Source organism: Astatotilapia calliptera, chromosome 9 (genome assembly GCF_964374335.1).
Source record: "Astatotilapia calliptera chromosome 9, fAstCal68.1, whole genome shotgun sequence".
Lineage (NCBI taxonomy): Eukaryota > Metazoa > Chordata > Actinopteri > Cichliformes > Cichlidae > Astatotilapia > Astatotilapia calliptera.
Genome location: NC_137430.1, coordinates 28010062 through 28031694, shown reverse-complemented (window position 1 = coordinate 28031694; position 21633 = coordinate 28010062). Strand labels below are relative to the sequence as shown.

The 21633-nt window shown below is 40.5% G+C and overlaps 1 long non-coding RNA gene across 1 annotated transcript; it reads right to left on the bottom strand.

Annotated features, from left to right (window-relative positions):
* Positions 1-2463: 2463 nt before the first annotated feature.
* LOC113030013 (uncharacterized) lies at positions 2464-5306 on the bottom strand. The gene is made up of 6 exons (XR_013911340.1): positions 4659-5306; positions 4442-4541; positions 4264-4323; positions 4084-4174; positions 3760-3917; positions 2464-3102 (listed from the first exon to the last, which is right to left on the bottom strand). It is a non-coding gene; the product is annotated as an uncharacterized LOC113030013 (long non-coding RNA).
* Positions 5307-21633: the final 16327 nt, after the last annotated feature.

The window sequence follows — 21633 nt, the reverse complement described above, 5'->3', positions numbered from 1 at the left end:
GGTTGTAGTACCTCTTCTGCCCTCCAGACTAGTTTCTTTTCTTTGGTCCGCACCTGCTTCCCTGCTTTAACTTGTGGCTTCTTGTACCTTTATGCATGCAGCAGTGGCCACATCCCTGACAATAGCTGTAATAGGTTGTTTTGACCAGGTGGAGGTTAGCTGATGGGTCTAAAACATTCAGTGAGCTTGGGTTTGTTTTTCTGTGCATGCAAAACCTCGACTCTAGTGGACTACACAAATTGAGGAATGATGGTGGGAAAAGGCAGCTCCAGCAAAGTGCTATGAAGCATAATCAAGACACTACTGGTCATCTTTTGCATCATTTCCAGCTGTCTCGGCTAAGTCATGCCACTAGATACTTATGGGTTTTCATACTCAAAGTCACAAAGTCTTCACAAGCAAAGGATGGACAAACACATACTGTAGATATAACTGAAGGTAAGATAATTGTCGGTATGCCTGTTAAATTGCATGTGGACTAATTAGCCTTGCACTACTGTAGTGTGCGGTACCTTTCAGAGGTGTTACTTAAGTGTGGACAGGCAGACAGTTTTTGCAACACTATATAATGTCTTTAAATTATGTGCTGGCACCAGGTAAATCAGCAAGCTTCTCCTCCATTACCTGAGTTCCCAGGGTGATGAGTTCTGCTGCAGAAAATGTAGCAATTTTCTCTGTGCACTTGTTCACATATGTGAACATTGGTTGTTTTAACTCAGTAAAGTTTTGGTTGTGTCTTGTATGATACTGTGAGACTAGTTTGGAAAAGAAAACAGGGTGTTCTAATGTTATGTTTGTTATAGGTGTAACTCAAGAACAATGCTGTTGTTTTATTCATGTGGTGAAGGTGCTGATAGGTTGGCATCCATCATTTGATATTCTAATTATTATAAAGTCAGTTGGGAGTATTAAAAGATACTCTAACCAGTTTTTGCAAGAAACTCATGTAGCTAGGTTACCTTAATTGTCAAAATGCAATACTTTCTTCATTTTCAAGTAGTACATTTTTTAGAGTGCGTACTTGTATAGTATTTTCACAGTCTTTCTACACTCAGTTCTTTCCACAGTTGGGTTTTACGCTCGCCACAACTTTGCTGCTAACTATGACCGTTTGTGAGCACTTATAATATAATTAGTGCTAAATTCTTTTACGCGTAATTCTTCTACACTGAAGGGGCCAGTTTAACAAGTAAAAACACTGAATTATGCCATAATGTGTGTATCTATTATGTACTTTTATCTGAAATGTCTGGAAAATATCTTCTGCTGTAATCTGGCTAGCTAACATTAGCATAGAAATAGGGTTAATGACGTTTCTGTCTCCTGCTTGCTAAACATTGTTTGGTGGTGCCTAGCTTTAGGCTACACAGCCTGAAGGTGCTAGGTGTCTTCTACATGGTCACAGCTAAATTGGCAAGTGAGAGGTAACAGCCCTGTTTAACAAAAGTACAAAGTCCTCAGGGTTGGTTGGGTCGCGGTAGTGCACTTTCCAAGGTAAACAATCTTAAGACCCTTTTCACATTTTGCACTTACCTCCTTCCCTTTACTTTTTCACTTTACTGTCCACTTGTTGGTTAATGTTAGATTGTACAATTTACTTGATGGTAATGCAAACTACCTGAAGGTTAATTGTTTGGAATAAAACACGCCCTGCTAACTGACAATCAGCGACCAATCACTCCTACTAATGCCATAATCCAGGGCATCCTAGCACACATGCCAAAGGACACTTTGTGTGTGAACTAGCCTCACCAGTAGGGTTGCCAACTCCCTGAAAAATAAATAAGGGACACCTCGTGGCCAGGGCCGGGCGACCCAGTTGTCTTCACCCTTCCCAGTGTGGTGAATTTTCTAGCTCTTTTTTTGTGTGTGAAATTATTTTTTTAACCATTTGACTTGAATTTGATTTAAGTAGATGTGTATTCTTTGTGATATGAACACATGTGAAACAAATGATCATTTAGCCATTTATTTTTAGCTCAAAATGACAACATTAACCCAATAAAACAGGTCTCCTTCTTAAACAGAAGCCTGTCATGCTTAACTTTTGAGAATATAAGTAAATCTTTCTTAAAAGAACTCTGTCCTGCTTAACTTAAAATAATAGAAAACAATAGAAAGAAAAACATTCTTGTAACAGTGCACATTTAGTGCATTTAGTACAATTGGCTTAATGCTACACTGTAAAAAAAAATCTGTCAAATTTACGGTAAAATACCGGCAGCTGTGGTTGCCAGGAATATACCGTGTAAAAAATGTGGAATCTGTAAAAGACAATACGGTATACTGGTTTTGTAACCCTAATTTTTAAGGTAGACAACGTATTATTTTACCAAAATCATGATAGAAAAAACCAAATATATTTGTCAATTATACAGCAATTTAATGTAAAAAATGCAACTTTCCATAGCTTTTTACGGATATTTGCAGTAAAAAAAAGTAATAATATAATAATATTTACAGTAATTTGTTGTTAATTTAACAGTAATAGGATAGACCCTATTATTGTAAATAACTGTAAAAATAACAGAAATATGTTAAACCTTATTAAAACCTTTGACAGTAAAAAACACAGTGAAATTGTATAACAAATTACAGCATTTTATTTTGACCAGATACATTTTACGGTAAATTCCTGGCAACCACAGCTGCCGGTATTTTACCGCTAAAAATACAGTACAATATGAGGAACATAAATGGTTTACCGTACATTTTACATTTGCAACCGCTAAATATAGAAAAATCTAAAGATGCTCATATACAACCAAGGTAGAGAATATTACTGATAAACAATGAGAAAATTTGACATACCATTTGAAAACAGACTAAACATATTATTTTCTCTATTCCTACAAAACAGCATAGATCTTGAGAATACAGCATGTGTCCATATATATGGCTGGTAATCCATGGAGGAATGAATAAACATGAAACAAAATATTACCTGCCCCTGACCTATCAACAGTAATGAGTCACTGGGTCCTGCCTTGGTGAAGGAAAGGACTCGGTGGAGTTTCTAATGCGCATGGTGTTGAAGATACAAGCTCTGCAGGAGTACTTCAATGTCCATCAGGAGTTCACTTTGGACTGGCAGGATCCCCTCTGCAGCAAAAAAAATGGACAAAGTTTGATCAGTGCTTGAGCAAAATGCACAGAAATGAACAAAACGTGCTGCCAAAACCAGATCTAATGATAAATGATTTCTTAAGTGTAAAATATACAGTTCTTAAAGGATAGCTATTGTCAAAATGCAACCTGGGCTGTTTTTTTCAGTTTTGTTTTTTTTTTACTGTAAACGAGACAAACATATATCTAAAAGCATAATTACGACAAACAAGCCGTTTTTGAGATTGACCGTGATTTTGTTTTGTGGTCAATAGCCAGTGAATGGGAATACTAGGGGGCCGGGGCATAAATTTGAGCACATCAAAATCGATACAGGGAAAAAAAAAAAAAAAACAGCCCAGTTTGCGTTTTGGCAATAGTTATACTTTAAATCTACTTGTGTAAAAGTTATACATAGACAACGCAGCCCTAATCACAATCATAATTTGTTGGAAAACGTATTTAAGTTTCGTATTGATTTATCATAGAACTTGAAGTTAATGGCTGAATGCATGGTGATGAGACCTATCATTCAATCTACATTTTATAGCGTATGAAACTGCTCACCTGGACATGAACCTGAGCTCGGCTGATTAAGATTAGTGTCTCCTGTCCATCTTTCTTTAGCAAAACTTGAATAATACCACTGCTTACCTCTTATTGAATCTTTGGGTGCAGACTTAATTGAAGAGCCTCGTATAAACAGGCAGGGTGTGATGTTTAGGGAAACCAAAGAATACAGCCGCCATCATTTCTGCCAGAAGACTCATTGGGTGCAACGAAGCTTTCATTGTGGACTGGCTAGATACCTTCTGCATTCAGAAGGAAAACAAGAAGGGCATACACCATAAACAATAATAACTGACAAAAATAATGAGACAAGAAATTAAAGTAACAAAATAAGTGCAAATCAAGTTTCCCTGTGTTACAGTGTAGCTGAATGTTTTTCAACAATTTGATTTACGGTAAAACACATACCAAATATTTCCAGCCAAGGTTTGTTTCAATCTTCAGCATTTTTTTCCTGCCATTGTCTTGAAACTGTTTCATCTGTCTCTCTCATTTGATGCTGTTTACAAAAACAAAACAGCAATATTGTAAAGGGAAAAAGGAAAATTAATTTAATGGGAAAAAAAAGATTATGACCTGAAATCTCACCATTTCCTGAGAGTCACAGGTCCGTTGAGTATCCTTATGGTTTCTGCTCAAATTCAGTGTCTGAAAAGGGCAGGAACAAAACAAACCTTTTTAATCATAATAAAGACAAAATAAGATTTAGAGACAGACGACAAAGAAATGTGTAAAATATCTTCTTGAATCTGTTTACTTTACTAACCTTGAAAGAGACTCTTGGGTCTTAGCTGTGCCACCACCCTTAAACCTTAAAACAGATGGAGACGATATGCTGGCCTGGCTTGAAATTTCCATATTTGGTGCTGTAAAACAATATCACAAACAATAGATTAATTGTACTTTTTGGACCTTGGCCAAAGCATAATAGAAAAAACAGAAAGTCCTTCATGGCTATTGTGCAATGAAATCATAATACTTACTGGTTTGTTTCTCAGATGTCTCCACTCCTAATGATTGTAGTGCCTCCAGTACAATTTCAAGGATTGAGGCAGACAGGTCCGGCAGCACCTTAGTAATGGAACTCCTTATGCTGCCCCCCATTTCCAAGATGTCTGATAAAAGAATGTGAATAAAGGTCAATTTACACCAAGTGGTACCTTTGGTGTTAAAATATGAAGCTGATCTTGCTTGATACTACACTTTTATACAGTGTTTCGTAAGTACCAAACTAACAGCACCATTATTGTGACAGCACACTGTGTTTCAATGGAACCATTTGGTACCCATACTTCATGTAAGATGTTAATGGATAGAAATCAATTAAGTCAATGGGTTTTGACCAAAAAAATCATTTTATTTAAAACAGCTTACTATCACTTATGTCACACAGAACATCAGCAGGAGGCTCAGTAGAGGGCTCTTCTGATTTCTGCCACAGATCAGACTCTAGCAGACATCTCAAAGTCTCTCTTAAAGGCACATAATAGGCAAACCTATCTTTTCTGTTTTCATCTCTCCCTAAAAATATTTTCTTTGGTTCCGCATAGTTGAAGGCTTTTTTAAAGATCTGAGCTCTGGAGTGCACTGTCCTCAATGGCCCGGTATGACATGCAGAAAAAAGATCATAGCTTTTGACAGACTCACAGACTTTGTTGATATCCTCCTCTGATAATGATGTGTCATCTTTTAACAGTGATGCAAGTTTACCCAAACTGTATGTCTGTCCCAACTCATGCATGTTCTGCATTTCCTCTACAATGTTCTGTATGGTTGAAGCAGGCAGTAGAAACTGACCCTGCAATTTTAAGTAGAATAGTGAAACGTTTCTCAGAAAAAGATCACAGAATTCAGGGGGCATTTCCATGTTATCTTCATGTGTAATAGACTGTGCAGCAGGCTCGGAAATCAAGGGTACAAAGTCATCTGATGTGGTTGGAACAGATGATGATTGACATGCAGACTCTCTATATAAATCACCAATGCTGCTGTCTGAAAACTCTGTGTTTACGTGACATGTGAGCAGTAAAAGATGATTTAACTCTAAAGGTATTTGTGCATCCTCTTACTGGACAAGTGACCACGTGTCCTTCCACAATATGGCTCTTCAGATGAGCTATTAACTCTTTAGAGTTCTGACACTGACGTTCACACATCGCCATTGCACATGTAAACGAAGAAACCACCACCACACCAGTGACATGGGTGGGGGCAGTGTCTTCGGTAAAAATGAGCCTTAAACGCGCCATACCTGGTGTATGTCTGCTTGCAGCCTGCTTCAATACACCGAAAGAAACAACGTGGCTCATTCCGATGCAGTTTACAATGAAGCACGTAGCCCCTTGATGACTGAACTACCTTACCACAGAAATTACACGTTAACATAACTCCATGTACTTTGGTAATTCCTCCCTAGCGAATTAAGCACGCCAAATACAGAAACTAATCCAGAGCAATGCTTCCGTCGCAACAGTAATGCTAACTCAACTCACAAATGCTAACTAAATTCACAACCTCACTCATAAAAAACGAACTGCTAAAATTATCTATAAACGCTGGGCTGGTGGATTTTTATAACAGAGATAACTTGAAGTTGCATGTACTCACCTCACCTCGAACTAATTGTAAGCTGCCAGGATGTCTACAAATTCCGAAGATGCTGTGGTCCAAGCAGCAATAAATGGCGCTAATATACGAGTTCAAAACTGTGTCCGTTAGCGAAGCCAACTTGAGTCTCCTGCATGAAAAAAAGAGCGGTTGGCACACAGCTCAGCAGCGCGCCGCGCTATTGGTCATTTTCAGGTGACGTCATCCCGCAATGTAACGTCGCTCTTTGTTTCTTTAGGAGGTTCGGAAGTCACGTCTGCAGACCGCTGCAGCCACGTCTTGCCTTGCTTCCCCTTTTTTTGGTGAAATGGTTCGCTCATACTGCACAATGTTGCTACCAGATTTTTTTTCTCTGCAATTCGAACGTAAAACGTCTGTACACAGTTTACCAGCAGTTTAGCTACCAATCAACAGCGATCACACAAATTCAAAATTTAAGGCCGACCCACTTAAGGTGGTCTGATAATATGGCGTGAAACACAACAACATAAAGTTGTTTTAAAATAATAATTAAAAAAGATTATTGAAATCAATTTTATTCACAACCATAAACTTTATTTTTAACATCTTCTTTTGCTGTTGATTTTTTTTATCAGAAGGTTAACAATGATATACTGCAGGCCTAACTTTTAATCTGTATATCAGTATCTGAATTTTAAAATAAAAAAATACTATCAGTTTTATTGTCTTTCACTGCTGATATTTGCTTTTTTTTAATGGTATGTACTGGTTGTATTATTACGGTGGACCCTATTTTTTAACATCTTGTTTCTGTAAAAATGAATGTTTTTGTTTGCTTAAAAATCTACAGCTTTATACTGTGAATTCCAATGTGCACAACCCCAAAAGATGTAGTTTTACTCAAATAATACCGTAAAATCTAAGTTTTTCAGACATTTTCAACATTACAATATGTAATTGTAAAATGTATGCATATTTATTTGTTTTCACAGAAAATATTTATAATTTCAACATTTTATTACAGTAAAAAACAAAGTTTTATCCAGTCTCACAATTAACGGTTATTCAATCTATTTAATACAGTAAAAGGAAATTTTTGGTTTTACGCTCCATTACCGTTGGAATTTGACGGTGTTTTGCTGTATATTTTACTGACTTTTTTTACAGTGTAATCAGCTGCTCCTGTTTGTAAACCCGCTTGTTCCCATGATTACGCATCTTAACTCATCATCATTATTCATCTATGTATTACTTTTATGTATTAGTCATCTATTTGTTGTAATCATCTATCCTTACAGTTGTTTATTACACAAAATAAATTATATTATCACACTTCTGGCCACATAGCACTGATATTCACTGCACATGCCCATATTAACTTTTTCCAGCCAGGTGTTTTCCTTTTCCCATTTTTCCCTTTCTCTGAACAAACATTGCTGCTCTAATGCTGGGCTTACACTGTGCGGTTTTAGGCCCATTTTGAGCCGATTTTTGAGTGATCGGACCGATTTTGGCCTTCATCGTGCCTCGTGTAGTATACGTGGGGTAACGAGAAGTGATTAACACCTCACGACCAACTCCCGATCATCAATCGCTCGTGAGGGTCTCACCACAGCCGCTCACACTGCTCGCGCGCAAACACATAAACGTTGGTGTAAAAGATGGAGCAGCACGGCTGTGCAGCGTGTGATCTGGACACAAGCGATGGAGGCACACAACCGTGAAAATAGTTGGATTTACATTGCTGCTCAGTCACAGCTGCCCGATCAATGTTTTTCATTAGCAATTTAGCAAAGTTGATGGTGGTGGTGTGTGTGTCTGTGTGAGTGTAATGCTGGGCTTACACTGTGCGATTTTTGGCCCATTTTGAGCCGATTTTTGAGTCGTGCGACCGTTTTGGCGATCGGCCCGATTTTGGCCTTCATCGTGCGTCGTGTATCGTGTAGTATACGTGGGGTAACGAGACGCGATTAACACCTCACGACCAGCTCCCGATCATCAATCGCTTGGTCGGGAGGGTGTCACCGCAGTTTGTCACACTGCTCACGCGCAAACACAAATGTCGGCGAAAAAGACGGAGCAGCACGGCTGTGCAGCGTGTGATCTGGACACAAGCGATGGAGGCACAACTTGTAGAACTTTGGAAAGCTCATCCGAGCCTTTTCGATGTGGCCTCAGAAATTATCACGACACAACAACCGTGAAAATAGTTGGATCTACACTGCTGCTCAATCACAGCTGCCCGATCAATGTTTTTCATTAGCAATTTAGCAAAGTTGATGGTGGTGGTGTGTGTGTCTGTGTGAGTGAAAGACGGAGAGAGAGAGAGCGCGACAGATTTTCTGTTATAACCTTCATTTTATGGAGGCACAGTGTGAGCACTCAGGTCGCATCAGAGCATCGGGCGGTATAGTGTGAGACCTGCATCGTGACCTACCAACTTCTAATCCCTGCGAGTCAATCGTGCAGTTTGAGCAGGAGCTGAATAACGTGACTGAAAAAATCGCACAGTGTTTGCCCAGCTTTAGGTGTACTGTCGTCCGAGACTTGCACCGCAGTGTCGGCGTTTGTTTCCCTGTTGGCCATGCTTCTTGTTGTGGTCATCTGTTGTCTTCCGGTATTTTCTCCGTAAGCGACCTTTCCTTGACCAATGAGATGAGCGGTAATCTGAATTGTCATACTCGTAAGTGTGCTGTCAGCTCATTGGTCACAAAGCAGGAGAGGGGCTGGGAATTATGTTTTCAAACAAAGCGTTAATTCCATTAAAAGTTATAGACTACTTTTGATTCTCACTGTATTACGGGACAAAGTGCGTCCCTTATTAGCTCAATACGGGACGTGTACTTTTGTTTCGAAATACGGGACGATTCCGTATTTGGCAACCCTACTCACCAGTGGCTTTAAAAAATCAGTAGTAACTAATGCCGCAGACATGCGTGGGCTGGAGATCATTGAGGACTACTTTTTTGTACACAGTTCACTGATTCAATAGAAACAAAAGACACATTTCTTCTTATTATATGCTCAATGTGTATAATAAAATCAGAATCAGAATCCTTTATTCATCCCGAGGGAAATTAGGGGTTACAGCAGGCAGCACGCTAATGGCGCATGCGCACTCACAAAGGAACCTTCTGACCAACTTTACACAAATCTAAGAGTTATTAATAACTTTTTTATAAGGACACTATGAATGGACTTTTGAAAGCAGCACATAGTGAAGAATGTGGTAAAGTGTCTTTCTAAAGTATTTTTGGGTATATAGCTTTGCCATATTATTTTTCTCTCCTGTACATGGTAAACAGAGGACAAAAAGAATAGCCATTACTTTCCCAATATCTCCACATGGGGTGATATTGGTGTCCTTTGGCTCTGATGGAATGAGTCTGGCTCCTGAGCCATATGCTAAGATCACAGAGACACACAGGAGGGTTAAAGCAGGGGAGGAAAAATATTAAAAAAGGTGTTGTTTTTTTCCCTCAGTGACCTGGATATGCAGCCAGTTCAAGACGCATCGCTTTCCTCTCCTGCCTGCTGACTGCCTCCCCCGAGAGGGACAAAGTAACTGTTCAATCCCAGGTAATTAACTTCACCACGACCCAGGGAACACTCGCACTAGACACCACAATCCTTTAAGCACAACACTCCATTAGTCATATCCCACAAGGCTTTGCAAATGGCAGGACAAAAACAGGGGCATGCTGGGGGCTCATTTTGCCCATATAATCACCGGCACACAGAAGCAAAATCTGACTATTAGCTTGGATCATAATGAGAAGCTGTGTATGATACGATGTAGATACAGAACAAGTGGGATAATTTTTCTTTACCACTATCAGTTGACACACACACACACACACACACACACACACACACACACACACACACACACACACACACACACACACACACACACACACACACACACACACACACACACATATATATATATATATATATATATATATATATATATATATATATATTTCCCCTTGAGGTCAATTTTCACAAGGTACATATACACCTACTAAAACACAGTACCTTCAGCGGGAAGCATCTAAACATAATGCAGATCTAGTGAAAAAACAGAAGGGAAGTGCTGCTGAATCAGGTCCTCGGTGTAAAATGGACAGGTGCTGCTTGGATGGAGGTAACAACTTCTTTCCTAATTATATCCAATGTACCTTTGCACAAATTACAGCTCCAGAGAAATAAGACTGAAAAAGTATGTATGTGAATTCATTATGGGAAATGCACCTTGCAGTTTATTGGAGCCATTTCACATCTATCTGTCTATCTATGAGAATTCAATGCAAAACAGGAAGACATCACATGTAGAAACATTCATAGCACATGCAGCACAACTGTTGAAGACTGTCCCTTATGACTGATTAACACATAGGAACGTGTAGCTTGTTCATTTCACTTGAACGAGCTTTGCAGTAGGGATGAGTTTACCTGTATGGGGTGTAAGGGGTGCAATCCCTATTTGTTACTTTCCTGGCACTGATTGGATAGTATCAGTCGCTTTCTGCAAAGCAAGATCAAGTTTAAAGTCTAGAGATTAAAGATGTAATGCAGTTAACTAATAAGATTATTTTTTGCCATTTGAGGGGAGCTGTAAAATGGTGAGCACAGCACTGACATATCTTTGCCTCAAAAGTCAATATGGCTAACTTCTTAGCAGATTGCTCATTTAGTGCACATCCACTAGCTGCAGAGCAACATTATTATTCATTGGGAGCTGTGCTTCTGGCAACCTGGCAATGAAAGACCAATATTCCCTTCTCTTTAAGCTGTTTTGGTCTCTTACCAGCTACTGGAGGAAATGTTTAGCTCTTCAGTGGCTAACTGCTTCAGTGTGTTCACCAGCTTGTTTGTTGCCTGCTTTCTACATGAGGTATTTAAATTTCTTATCTTTTTTGGGGGGAGGGGGACTAAAAACAATACTTAAAGAGCAATGAGGGGAATCCAAAACAGATGAATTGTGGGCTGCATAAGGAAAAAATAAAAGAATTTGGTCTGGAGCTTGATGTCAAACTCGTGCCTCTACGCTGATGGAAACTTACAACAACAAGGAGTCATGGTGCAGTAAGGCTGAAAGAAAGATGACGCCATTGGCTGTTGTAATGACTGCAAGAAGACAATTTCAAATAAAGGTGGAGAAAACAGCAATATATTGAACATGAATGCCATGGATTTGACACTCTGTGCACAGGTGCAGCTGCAGCACATTCACTACAGAAGGTACTGTATTTTTTGGACCATAAGGCACAGCGGATTATAAGGCGCATCAAGCGAAACAAAACAGTCAGATAAGTCAAACTTTACTCTTCTCATTCTTCTTGCTTCCTCTACTTCCGTACCATTAATTCAATAATGTTGAATTCTCTCACAACTGCTCTATTCCCATGTTGTTGCAGTATATTAATGACTAACCTCGTATTGTGGATGGATTATCTCAGTTGTTCCCCTGACTGAAGTTTGGTCCGTTTACAGCATCTTGCCATGCAATTGCATTTGTTCCAAGCCATCAGAAACCCTCACGCTAACTTTTATCGAGTGAAAAAAAGTTAGTGTCCATCCTTCAGCTTCTCTATGTTTATGTTATGCTAACATAGCTGTGTTGCGAGCTAACTTCCTGCTAACTTCTAACTCTGTTAATTTTAATAAAATCTGTTTTCAAAGATGCCTGGATGTTAAACTTAATTGTTACACCTGGTAAAGCAGCAACGCTGATTATTTTATTAAAGAATTTAGATGGTTTTTAACTCTCAGTGATGCCGCAGTGTTTGACTTTGGGACCTGAAGCGGACAGAGTTTTGGACCCAGATTATTCTGCGAGGCTACTGACTACGGTAGGCGTAAGTCGCTGACAATCCATCAAGCGGTGTGGCTTAAAGTCATACTAAAACATTTTTTGACAGAGTTTTGAACACCGTGCACCACATAAAATCGGTTCAAGGTCATTAAGCAGAACCAGAATTCATACATAAGGCGCGCTGTCAATTTTTGTGAAAATTTTAAGTGCGCCTTATAGTGCAGAAAAAACAGTAAATGTTCAACGTCCTAACAACAATAGTGCTACACAGGGGTAAGGGTGAGCCGAGTTTTGATTTGACTAAAGCAACCTAAATGAAAATGAACACCGTGCTCACATTGTTTAACTTCCATCTAATTCAGACATAGTGTTGCTACAGGTAGCTCATCATCTCCCAGCCTGCAAAACCGTTTCACGCTTGTTGCACCAAGAAGGAAAATGATGAGCCAGAGAAGGCTTACTTTTTTCCCTCTACACAGAAAACGGTTCAGGAATCAATGAGAACAATCTATAATTAAAATGGTACCAATATACTGTTGGAATTTCCCCTTCACAGATAACAACAATAAAAATTAAAAGAGAGGTTCGGAATTAATTATACAGCCCTGTAAAGCTGAGTTAAGCTGCAGATTGAAGTGTAAGTTTTCTGCGAATTTATCTCCACCAGCTACACCTCTTGTATTGTTTTCACATCATCATTTGAAACACTTTCATTAAACATTGATTTTATTTGCATCACATAAAAGACAATAACACTTCCTCCACCTTCCCGTTAGACCATCATTTTGTCACTGTTTTAATTTTTGCTACACTCTTCTGCCGCGATAATCCTGCGAAGATAATGGAGCTCCGCTTTCATTAAAACAGTAGGATGCAAATCTCTTCAGCCTTTAAACAAACATAACATTTAGCTGCCGCATTGTCAGGCTTTGTGTGAAAAGCACTGTGACTTTCTGTAGCAAGAAACAACTGTTAAAGTGCAAAGAAAGTATGGAGGATATAATGCCTTACGGACCTATTAACAGCAGTTTCGATCAAGACTGGCTGGCGAAAACAAGGCGTAGGTTGATAAAAGTACTCGGTTCAATACGGTTAACACAATCAAAGTCTCCAAATAAAGAAAATAAAGAAAGAAAAGATTAAAAATATATAACGTTCAGATCAGACATTATCGGAATGTCTTTCATGCAGGCGTGTGGATTTATATCAACTAAAGATTCTCGACATGCTTGATCTTTGCTTCCAGGTGTGCGTGTGTGTATTTGCTCATTGTCATAGGAGCCATGCAAATCAAATATAAATACTGTCATGTCCCTGAGTGTAAAATAGAATGTATTCAGTCAATAAGATATCTGCAAATGTCAAAGCGGCTTGAATCAAACAGCTTATTGAAATTTCAATGCAGCTGTATGGGTGTCTCTAATGAGGTAAAAAAGAACAGTGTTTCTCTGACTGTGCAGCAGTCTAACCAATTATCAGACTTCCCTGCTGCTGAACCATGGGAGAAAGTCCATAGGTGATGGTGGGGAGAACGAGGGGAAGCCACGTTGTTTAAGTGAGAGAGAACAGATAATGGACTTGGAGCTTCTCTCCCTCACTTCCCCCCTGACACTCTCAACAAAGACAGGGCCGGCGATTTCTAGCCGACAGCCATCAGAGAGCCAGCCGTGTGATTTGACTGTATATGTCAAAGCGAGTTTGATTGTCTTTTGGAAATGTTTTATTCATCGGATGGGGTTTGGATGCTGCTTACCTCTGGTTCTGATTTGCTGGCAAAACAAGTCTGTCAGACAACATAATACAGAGTGAGTAGCAACTGTTACACCACAGCAACTGGCATCATTTCAGGTTTAAAATAAGGGAGGAGGATGGTTAAATTTACTGCTACCGCCTCTGCACAAACATTCGCTCAGTCATCACGGTCAATTTGGAAACTTTTGGATAAAATACTCTGTTCGTAATCAGTCCCTTCTGAATCACATCCCCTTTCTTCCTGTTTATTCACGTTACATTGTTGATCAAAGTTTCACAAATGGCTGCAGATTTGCCGTGCAGTATTTAATCGAATGCTCCGTCAGTATTTTAAGCAACGGTGCGCGGCAGTTTGTTTTCCTTCTCTGTCAACCGCAGCAGTAGTTTACTGTGGTGCATTTTTGCATTTGGCTCATTTAAGTCGGCAAAGCCCAATTATAAGCCAACCAGGGCTTGTAAACAAAAGTCACATGGACTCACATGTGGCTGGTTAATTGGACAAAGTTTTGGTAACCTGTCATTCTGCCAGGTTTGAGATTTGGTGGGTGCAGCGGGGGGTAGAGGTGGGTGGTCGGGCAAATAACTCTGATTTGACTCCACGCGGAACCCCTGTCGCTGATCATTATTAAATTCTTTACCGAACGTGTTGTTTAGCGTTTTGCCTGTTTGGGTGTTAATACCGGCTAACGTCACATAAAGACGGAGCTTAATGTGAATTTCACCCTTAGCTTTCCAACAGATGCAAATATCTACCTCTTTTTAGTGACAGTCTTGTGTTTGAGGTTGTTTTGCTGCCTGGATATCATTTTTCTCCCAAAAAGCCCTGCCACTGTTCCTTTAAAAGGAGACTGCAACCTGCATTTTCCAGGGCAGTTATTTTATGCCACCCAGGTTTAAATAACCTTGTGCATACCTGCTCAAGTAAACTGAGTGAGAATGCAACTAAAAAAGGCCTCCTGCAACTAGTTAGACCTGGCTGTGTCTCTGCCACAGACCTGAAGCCTGAAACGCACCTGTAGGTCACACAGGAACCAAAGAGTGGCTTTTCGAAACAGGTTCCTGCGGAGAGGAGGGGGGAGCCGAGCTGTGGCACGGCGGCCTGCTGCTTTTGTCAGTCAGGCAACGAACGGTGGTGAGTGGCGGTCGTGGAAGAGCAAGAGATGACTGATTCATGGGTTGCCTTGCCTAGCAGGCTGAGTGTGGACATGTGCGCCTATGTGTATGCGCATGTGTCTGTGCCCTGCAGGACACACAGTGGATGACAGATTGGCAAGGCCACGGATGGGCCAGGCTCCATCAGCACCGCAGGCTGCTGTGATGTGTCCATTCTCCCATCACTCACCACGGCCGACTAGACCAAAGCTGTCTCTGTGATTGTGTGTATGGGAGGCTGTGTTTTGTTGTCTCTTTCCCAGTTATGGGTGTGTTGTTTCAAAATCAGAACCACAATCACTTTATTTGCCAAGTACAATAAAGGTAGAAGTTTGTCTTGGCTTTGCTGTTGCAGAACAGCTAACACTGGAAACGAGATCACAGGGACACAGCAGCTGGTTGTGTGAGTGTTCATCACTGTGTGTGCATGTGCGTGCGTGTGTGTCCATGTGTGTTTCTGTTGGTAGACGTTCAGGGTTATTTCAGCCTACATTTGTGTACAACTGTCTGCATACAGTTTCTGTTTACAAATGCTTGAACATTCACATTCGGGGCTTGAACAAGATAATAGAAAGGCCTAACAATTAGTCACAACAAAAGCTCCTGGACTGTGGAACAGTTTGCTTAAAGAAAGGAGAATAACTGAATCTGTACCTTAATCTGAACCTTAAATAGCTGAATTATTCCCAGAATTAGGTGAATGATAATGGATTTACCTGATACTGTTTTTATTATAGAATTTAGGATGAGATCAGGTTTAGCTTCATGCAGCAGCAATGTTTCAGGAAACACGGATATAAAGTATAAAATATATTATGCAAATATCATAGCCATATATAAACCACTCACTGTGTACTGAAGTCTGCATTAAAACCCTCAATATAAGTGTTTTGGCTTCTAGTTTTGGAACCAGGAGTAAGCATATCTCGATTGGAGATTAGAGCATCAAGCTGTCAACGTAATGCTAGCAAGCTGCATTCATAAGCTGTATGGAAGCCACGCACAACCACACAAAACTAATTACTAATTACTGCTCAGTAACAGATTAATCAAATACTAGAACTTCACACAGCAACTCTTTGGCACATTTTGTGATGGTCTGTACCTCAGAGTAGCCATGTTATGTGTTACATAATTAAATTAAAAAAGCTCAAAAAAGCAAAGCACCACAAATATAGATATGGGGTCTGCGTCAGTGACTCAAGGTAACAGCGCGATGTCCAGCAGAGAGCTTCCAGCCATAACTTTAAGCATCAACATAATGAAATAAAATATATAAAATAAAATCACAATCAACATTTTTCATATCATGCATGATAATGCTGTAAAGTTGTGTATTTTATTATGGGAGTCTGTGGGGACTGACTTGGTTTTGGAACTAGCCTCAAGTGACCACTTGAGGAACTGCAATTTTTTGGCACTTCTGCGGTGGCCCCAGAGGTTGCCGCCTGGGAAATTCTTGATATTAAGGAAAAGAGAAATGAGCAGATGTGTTTTGAAGTATATTCTTCCTTAGAGTGTTTTCCTAGACCCTCGTGGGGATAAGAGAACACAGCAAGCTTCTACACTAACAGCTAGGCTGTCCTTGAGGCCTTTCATCGAGGCAAAACAAACAGCGACAAACAGAAGACAGTCAAGACAGGCCAGTGTGCTCCACTGGGCCTGAAGTTTTTCAGGGCTCCCCAAAACAGTGAGGAATCTAAATATATCCACTGCAGTTTTGATGCTGTTGGAATCCCTATATTGAATTAGTATTTTTATATGATCATTACAAGTAAGTTATTAGTAGGTCAGAGCTGTTGCCAGTGGACACTGGACTCCACCAGGCCTTCCCTTTGTCACCGGTTCACAGCTTTTATGCATAAAATTTCTAAGTAGCCAAGTGGTGGTGGGGATTTCCACTTTGGTGCCTCAGGATCATCTCTCTGCTTATTTGGATTGTGTGGTTCTTTTGGCTTCATCAGATGGTAACCTCTACCTCGCAGGGTGGTTTGCAGCCAAGTGTGAATCAACTGGAATGAGAATTAGTTGGAAGCCATGTTTGCTGGAAAAAGGTTCTAAGGCACAATCCACCCTTTTCCAGGGTGGAAAAGGGTGGATTGCCCACTTCAAGTTGGGAATTAGTTACTGCCCCAACTGGAGGAATTTTATTTTGGGGAGAGCGGAGTGGGAGAAAGACAGATGGACTGGTGGGGAGTAGCAGGGATATGAATGCTGCATCTATTTGCTGTGGTGAAAATAGAGAAAAGTGTAAAGGTGAAGCTGTCAGTTTCCTATTCTGTCTACATCCGTACCCTCACCTATGGTTATGAGCTCTAGTTAGTGACTGCAAAAATAAGATCACGAATACAAACAGTGGAATGAATTTCCTCCTAAAGGTTTCTAGGCTCTTCCTTAGAGATAAGCTAAGGAGGTGGACTAAGAGTTAAGTTGCTACTCCTCTACAATGAAAGGAGCCAGTTAAGATGATTCAGGCATCTGACCAGCATGCTTCTTAAGTGCCTCTAGGTGAGGTATTTTGTGCATGTCCAACTGAAAAGAGGCCGCAGGGCAGAGCCAGGACACGCTGGAGACATCGCATCTCACAGCTGGATTGAGAACCCCTGAGTGTGCTCTTGAAAGAGCCAGAGAAGGTGTTTAGGTAAAGGACGGTCCATAAAATCTGTATAAAAGTGGACACTGTCAGGTAAAATATGTATAAAAAAATTACGTATTGGGCACCCCTATAACTCATCTGGCATATTTAGGGATAAATATGCCAGATATGCCACCCACAGCAGCACAGGAGCACCACAGGGAACTGTGCTGTCCCCTCTTCTCTTCACCCTGTACACCTCTGACTTCTGCTATAACTCTGAATTATGCCATATTCAGAAGTTTGCAGATGACACGGCCATCATGGGGTGTATCTGGGATGATCAGGAAGAGGAGTACAGAAGTCTGGTGAGGAACTTTGTCGCATGGAGTCACACAAACCACCTGCAACTCAACACCTCAAAGACTAAGGAACTGGTTGTGGACTTCAGGAGGTCCAGAGAAGGTCCACTGCCGGTTCAGATAGAGGGGGAGGAGGTGGAGGTGGTCAACAAGTACAAGTACCTCGGGCTGTGGGTGGACAATAAACTGGACTGGTCATGCAACACAGAGCACCTGTATAAAAAAGCCCAAAGCCGACTGTACTTCCTCAGGAGGCTGAGGTCTTTTAACATCTGCAGGAAGCTCCTGAGGATGTTTTACCAGTCGGTGGTTGCTGGAGTACTTTTCTATGCTGTGGTGTGCTGGGGGAGCAGCACAGCAAAGAAGGACTCATCCAGGCTGGAGAAACTGATCAGGAAGGCTGGCTCTGTGGTCGGCATGAAGCTGGACACTCTGGTGACAGTGGCAGAGAAAAGGACATTAAAGAAACTGATGGACATTATGGACAATGCCAGACATCCTCTGCACACGGCCATAAACAATCAGAAGAGTCTGTTCAGTGACAGGTTGCTTCTCCCCAAGACAAGAACTAACAGACTTAAAAACTCCTTTGTCCCACACGCCATCAGACTGTTTAACTCCTCTCTGGAGGGGAGAGGGAGGGGAAACAGGAGGACAAAGGAGGGGGGAACAACTAAGCTGTAGTGCCTCTTCACCTCACTGTACAATACCTTGTGCAATACTTTTTGTAAATAGTCAACAGTGCAATAGACTCAATACTTGAAATGTGCAATTCACTTGTATTTTTATTTTTTATTCCTATTTATTCTATTTATCCCCTTTGTATATTTTATTTATATTTGTCTCTGTATTTATATATGTGTGTGTGTGTGTGTGTGTGTGTGTGTGTGTGTGTGTGTGTGTGTGTGTGTGTGTGTATATATATATATATATATATATATATATATATATATAACAATTCTGTAACTGTAACTTCGGTCGTTGCTGTGCTTTTTTTTGGAAGTCGAATTTCCCAGAGGAACCCACCCGAGGGATTAATAAAGTTCTATCTTATCTTATCTCTCTTAAATAAACATCAACTAATTTATATCTCTTCTCGTGTACTCGTTTAGCAGTTTGTGATGATCCTTTGTAAACTCTGATTATTATTAGAGCTCAGATCTAAGCTCTTCCAGTTGTTAAACTGTTGACTTTTCCATGGCTTATATTCCAACGGAGGACTGGAGATATTCGTCCTCTTATCGTGTAGAAACGGCAGACAGAAACTTTTTTTTTTTAAAAACCAATCAAAGCATTGAACTAATTTTATTAACTGTGGGCTCACCTACAGCAAGCACGCTGAGCTGAGTTTGCACAGCCCCATTCTGTTTAACTGAGGATAATTAGATATTTACATTTTGTGCTATGAGTTTATTCGAATAATTTTTCGGAGCATAGAAACAAGAGTCCAGTCCAAGTTGAAAGGAACAGTTTAACCTCCAGTTCATCACACTTTGACAGATTCTGACTGATGAACCAAAAAAAGGTAACAAGTCTGGCACCTCCTTGACAGCACCCTCCATCCTCCACTTGTCAGTGTCAGGTAACCATTTCCCAAGTGCCACCTTCAATTACTTGGGATATTCCTAATGATTATACATTGTGTGCGAATGCAAATGCGTGCCAAGAAGTTCCATGATATAAAGCTTGAGTCAGTTGTAGCATGACTAATGATGTTCCAAATGAAGGGTGGACTTCAATGAGTGTCTTAAAGAGCAGAAGAGATTTTAATTACTCATCTGTCTGGCTGCCTGCGTGACCTTCAGTCAAGACCTGGACAGAAGTCAATTACAGTGATGATGTGCTATCTTCATATCTGGCTGTATACCTTTTGAATGGGCTGAGTTTTGAAATGGCAGATTGTCAAAGGTCATTATAATAATAATATGAAGGTCAGGCGGAAGAAAAAGTTTGAAATCAAGTGTGCAAGAGTGGATTCTCTGGTCACATTATGAGACTGTAGAGTACAACAAAAGGCAAAAACACTCAGCGCTAAAGGTTTTTGATTTATTACCCTCACTTAAGCTGAGAGCAATCTGTAAAAATAAAGAAAGCTAGTCAAATAACACCGCAAAGTGTATAATTATTCACTCATACATTCATTTTTTAATCAGCTACCTTTGTCTATTTATTTCACTGTTCTGAGTGGTTAGCAACACCAACAAACACGCTGACTCTTGGCGGCATCACCACCCACAGCTGCACTGGGAGAGAGCTGTTTTACTCAGGAAGTCAGTTGCTTGAAGTCTATTTGTCTTTTGTAATTACCATTCAATAAAGGAAAACCCTTGGTAATTATCCTTGGCACTCAGTGAAACCAATCATTGTGAGTTAATGTAAACACAGACCCGTTTTTAAAGATTCCGATTCAGCCGCAAACACAGCAGTGGACGCCAGACCCCATCTGTGGCCCTGACCCCCTTGGAGAGCGAGGTTACGACCCCATCCCCGAGTTCAGAGTGAAAGGGAATCTTGCCAGTGTGGCGCCCCCACTGAGGACCGCATCATGTGCATCACTGGTAAAAGGATTGTCTGGGTCAAACAAAACTGGAATACTTGGGGGAGCTCTCAGGCGCCCGTGGCACTGAGGCAGCACGTGGCTTTAATTTGATCAAGTGGGAGGTGCGTGCCGCAGAGGCACAAATAAGCGTTTTTCACTTCCCAAAGCGAGGTTGTTTAAACTGTATTTGTTTGGACTCTGTAGGACAGTTACCTAGTTACCACGATTCCTTCTTCATTAGCCATACTGTAATGCTCACGGGGATGAGACTAAGGTGCATCATGATAGCAGGTTTTAATTCATTGATGATGAGGAAGTCATCAAAACTTCCCCGTACTTTTAAATCTGAAGACCACTGAAATCCGATAAACTAGCAATCGCACAAAGAGAGGCTGGAGCACTCATTGCACACCATCCGTCAATACCTTCCACTGACACGTGTACAATTCTCTACCCCTGCATTGTTGAATGTGTCTTGACGAGGGTCTACTATCTGAGCTTTTATCTCTCTGACGCGCCTTTGCCACTGACATTTACATGAAAGCTATAGGCCTGGCTGGGAATTATCTGCACTGATAGGAAACGTATTGTAGTGCAGTAGAAAAGGAGTTGGAGTGCAGACATCTCTTCACTCTATAGCCTGGTGCATCACAGAATTGCTTCTGAAGCAAGTGTATAGGAATTCCTGCATACAGCACAGAGATACAATCACAGACACAGCTATTGGGCTGTACACAACAGAGAACAAGATGCACAAGATACACAACAGTTCTGTTCAGAAAAATCTTTGGGTACACAAGATACTTGGACACTATATCTAATTTTATATCTTTTTTCTGTGCACAGAGAATAGCACATTGTAGTTTGCGCATCAAATTTTAAAAGGCCCATATTTTACTCTCTTAGTTAAATTTCAAGAAGTGTAGTAAACACTCGAAATAAGTAAACGTGAATAGAAAAATATGACTTTTAGAGATCCATTAGGATCTGAGAGGTTGCCAATTAGTAGGTTCTTAAATACAACGATTGACGTCTCTGGTAGAACACTCTGAGGCACTCAGCAGTCATCATGGGAGCAAAATGACAGCTCACGGCAGGAAAGGCAAGCTGTTATTACTCTGAGGAATGAAAGACTGTCTTGAAGAGACATAGCCCCACAAAAATCTTAAAGTATCTCTGAGCGATGTGT